Raw genomic sequence first — 5,098 nt, 5'->3', positions numbered from 1 at the left:
CCAGCCCCTGAGCAACTGTCCATCAGTGTCAAAGTCATGCTCTAGTACTGTGAGGCTGAGGCTGGGAAGCCAGGTGGTTCCTTGCGAGATAGCCCAGTAGGAGGCATGAGAGAGAGAGAGAGAGAGAGAGAGAGACTGCACTGGATGTGTGAAGGGACTGGCTCTCCTCTGTTGCCTGTCCCTGTCCCTGTGAGGTGAACTGCACGGGGGCAGCTCCTTCCACTGCCATGAGGCGACTGTAGTTTGCAGGTGCTCCTGGCCTCTGAAGCAGTCCCATTTCACCCTCCCAGACACCAGAGCTAGTGGTCAGAATAGAAGTTGTCAGAGCCCTTCCTCTAACTGTACAGTTCAGTAATTCCAAACTCTTTCCTGTTTCCTCAACCATAAAGGTGGAAGATGCTTCCTACAGTTACCATGCCATGATACCTTAATGTTCTCTTATCCCTTTTGAGTTCTCCAATGTATGGTTTGTTTGTTTTTTCTTTTTAAAGACTTTTTATTTGAGAGAGCGCCTGCACAGGCACACAGGTCTGTGAGCAGGAGGAAGAGGAGCAGAGGGGGAAAGAATCTTAAGCAGATTCTGGTCTGAGTGCAAGTCTGCGTGCATTCTCATGATCCTGAGATCACGGCCTGAGCCAAAATGAAGAGTTTCATTCTTAACTGACTGAGCTACCCAGGCATCCCTCCAGTATGTGATCAATCATTCTTTAAACTAAATCCTCTATGGTATTAAAATAACCTCTGTGGCTTCTAATTCCTTACTGGACCCTAACCAAAACAATCCTCATGGTGACAAGATAGCTGCCTCAGACTCATGTGCCAAATCTTTACACAACAATACACTAGGACCGGGAGAGAACTCCTTTTCTCAGTTCCTTTGAAAAAAGAAGTAATCTTTCCCAAAGCCACCAAGCATATGTCTTCTAATGTGTCATTGGCATGATTTATGTCACAATAACCCTTCTAAATCAATCCCAAAGAGTATAGAGTTACCATTATTTAAATTAACTAATTAAGATTGTTGGTAAAGGTTGAAGGAGCCCAGACTTTCCTGAAATATATGTAACAGATAAGATTCCTGAAAAATCTAAAGGTTTATTTTAGGAAAGAAGGAAGGAGGAAAGAGGGTGGGAAGGTGCTGTAAAGCCAATAAGTACCTGCATCTGCTACCATAACTTACTGAAAACCTATACATTTTCTCTCTAGATTGAAAGTCTAATAGTTTTTAATGTCATGTTTTGCTCTGTGAATAACTTCAGATGCTCTAATTATGAAAACTCTAATATTGGGTATCGGATTGCCTTATTACTGAAAAAAACTCTACAGAAGAGATTTTTATTTGAACTTGAGAAAAGATCACGTATGTATAATTGGACATCAGCTCAGTTGTGGATTCTTGGCCCAATTTCACAGATGAAGAGTCTGAGATCCAGAGTGAGAAGTGAGCTTTTCAAATCAGGTAGGAGCAGAGTCAGCCAGCAGCACTCTCCTCCAGTAACTTTCCTCTTAGCTGCACAAAGGAGCCATTTTATCAACTCCCTACTGTTGTTTCTCAAAATAAAAGTGGCTTTTGAAATTGTCATATGCAATATAGGGCTGCAGTGTTTCTAATACATCTTAGTGAACTAAATATCATACTTAAATATCATAAGTAATTTTTAAAAGCAATTTTACCTGCAGTGATTTAAAAACCTCAAGTCACAATTGACATGTAACTGATATTTGATACTTATATTAAATCTATCTATAAATATCCATATACTTATTTATAAATATGCCTATCTGTGATTCTGATATTGGGAGCAACCAATATCATATTGATATCCCTCCCTCCATATTTTGTAATTTTCTGTATAGTAGAAACTTAGCTCACTATGCTTCATCATATCATATTATATTGAATCCTTATCACGGTCCTAGTAAATATTATTTTCATTCTATACCTGGAAAAGTGAAGCTCAGTGAGACCATGTGCTTTACCTAAAATAGCAGAGCTGTAATTAAAGAGCCAGATCTGAAATTCAAGCCTTGTTTTGCTCCTACAGGACACTTGGTCAGGCTACTCATTTACATTTGGAAGGAAACAGCTGACTGATAAAGAAACCTTCATCAAATAGTTAACTGGATTTAATGACCTCAAGAATTTAGTCCAAGGCTGAAAAGCTTTGGCTCCAGACCTTGAGCATAATTGAAGTCATCAAGAAAGCCTGAGAGTTTTTTGCAGCTCATTTGCAATACATCAGAGCAAAATTGGCATTCAACATGCATAAAGACAAATGAAAATTTTGATATAGAGAAGACTTACTTACTCAGGACATTCAACCTTCTATAATATGGATAACAATTTTACCGTACCCATACTCACATAATAATCATAATATGCTTTCTTGATGACACTATCTGGAAAGTATCTATAATTGTTTATGAACTCTGTATTTGGGAAATAGAACATGGAAAAGAAATATCTATCAAAATCCTTTTATGTTTATATTTTCTCAAGATTTCTGAAATGGATAAAGTCTTATATGCAAGAGTTTCTTAAAATCAAAAGCTTGGATCCTCTGAATAAGGTCTTAAAATTTTGGTCTATCCACTAGAAGACTTCAAAAAACTTGATAAGCAACTTACCATCCCAACTTTACTATAAAACTAATGTAAAAGAGTATGGTGTTTTTAAATAAACTTCTAGGGAGACCTGGGTGGCTCAGCAGTTGAGTGTCTGCCTTCAGCTCAGGGTGTGACCCCAGGGTCTGGGATTGAGTTTCACATTGGGCTTCTTGTGGGGAGCCTGCTTCTCCCTCTGCCTATGTCTCTGTCTCTCTCTCTGTCTCTCATGAGTAAATAAATCTTTAAAAAATATAAATAAACAAAGACACAAACTTCTAATGTTATTCACTCGTGAATAGCCATGGAGAATTTGACAATCAAAATGCAATATGCACCTACTTAAAATATGAGATAACCTAAAAGGAAATGACTTTGATTTAAGAAGACATTCTGGATTCAGTAACAGGCAAGATCTCTAAAACAACTGGGAAAGGATGGATGTTATATGTGCAAATGGCACAGAGTATCAATATTTGTGATTCTATCTAGCATTTTTTTCTCAGTATGTTGGTTAATAGCTAAATCCATATTTCTATTAAGTGAAAATGTTAATGTGCAATTACTACACATCACCTTGGCTATCAGCCACTGAGCCATTCATTGTCAAAATTCATTTGTAGGTATTTACCATAAGTCATCAGATGAGAATGAGGAGTCTTATATTTTGAGAATAGGAGGTAGAATTCATTAATGGGCAATGAATATGGCTTGGCTTATCTTATACTGGTTGTAATAACATAAGCAGGTTTTTGGGTTTGTGTTTTGTTGTTGTTAAATTTACCAACAGCCTCACCAGAAAATACATCACTTTAATGAGGAAATGCAATGCAATGAAACTAGGAAAACTAACTACTCAAAGTATAACTTAATAATAATAGTAACCTATTTCTAAGAATATAATTGAACATGGACTATTCGTCCGCTAATGGCATAGGAGAGGATATCGCATCCACATGATGCTGTGAGCCATGTTACTTGTTAACGTATTTTTAAAGAAGTTTTAGAAAGTGTCTTTTTTAAATGTGTTTTCATGGATTAAATATTTTATTTCAAAAGTAGTCCTGGGCGTTAAAGATTCTTCACGGCACCATCATGAGCTGAAGAAAATTTAAGACACTTGACTATTTCAAAATAGTCTTTTCATGATCCTAAATTTTTTTAAAGATTTTATTTATTTATTCATGAGAATACACAGAGAAGAGAGAGAGGCAGAGACACAGGCAGAGGGAGAAGCAGGCTCCATGCAGGGAGCCCGATGTGGGACTCGATTCCGGGTCTCCAGGATCACACCCTGGGTCAAAGGCGGCGCTAAACCACTGAGCCCCTGGGGTAGCCCCATGATCTTAAATTTTAAAAGTCACTGTTAATAAATTATTGGCTAATGTAAAGTATCAGACATAAACAGCTTACTTTTGCATATTGCAAGGACGCCTCTACAAATTTATTTTTCTTAATGTAATAATCTATTCATTTTTTAAATAATACTTCAAAGTTTTATTTAGACACTTTCAGCATTTGCAATATTTCAATGTATTAAATAGCAGTGAGCATGTGTCACTACTGAAGAAAAAACAATAATCTCATTTTCCTGGAAGACTGCAAAGTTAGAGAATGAATCTTTGAAATCCTGGTCAGCAATTTGTCTACTTACCCAATTCCTTCCTACTCATGTTCTGGGGATATACATTTTAATGATTCTTCATGCCGCTCACACATCCTTCCTGCTTTTATGTTGCAAGTCTACACTAAGTAAGCCATGAGAAATGAAAACAGGGCAAAGCAGAGAAGTTACAGTGGCAAAGCCCTAGCATTTTAGAAGAGAAGGAAGGGAATGAAGAGGAAAATCAGAAGCTTATGCTTCAGAAAAATACATTCACAGACTACATAGTTTTATTAAAATATAACTCATGCCCATATGCAGATTATTTTCATTTTGCAGAATAATTGTCTTAATTGCCAAGTTCTTCCTGAGATCTCACTGCCAATTCTCCATAATATGAATTTTTAGAATTCCTTTGTACTTGCTGAACTCTAGTGTCAGCACCGATGGCAAACATTCAGTTACTTGTATGTTTAAAGTCTCTGGATCTGGCTTAACTGCAGTTGATAGAGTAATAATTGGTGTATCTATTCTTTCTTTGTTTTCTAAGGTGACTGGAGAAAGGATAGCTTTGGCTAAGTCACAGAGTAAGGACAGCTGCTGGACCTAAAAATGGCCTATGACACAACCTGCTCTGAAGGCTCTCGCTAGTTGGTGTTTAAAGAGTACTTAATACAACTTAAGGAAAGAAGTGGCTCGGTAGCCAAAACAAATATAAAACATTATTCCACAGCAGATCAACTCTAATACTGTATAAAAAGAAGAAAATAATAAGCATCTTGTATATAAAGCAGAAACCAATCATTGGGTATCTCAGGTAACATCTAGAGATAATTTTCATTTTTGAAATTGGATGCAGTCGGGGGTAAGGGGTAGAGGGTGGGTAAAATT

The sequence above is a fragment of the Canis lupus genome, chromosome 31 (assembly GCF_011100685.1).
Source record: "Canis lupus familiaris isolate Mischka breed German Shepherd chromosome 31, alternate assembly UU_Cfam_GSD_1.0, whole genome shotgun sequence".
NCBI lineage: Eukaryota > Metazoa > Chordata > Mammalia > Carnivora > Canidae > Canis > Canis lupus.
This window is presented reverse-complemented; position numbering follows the sequence as displayed.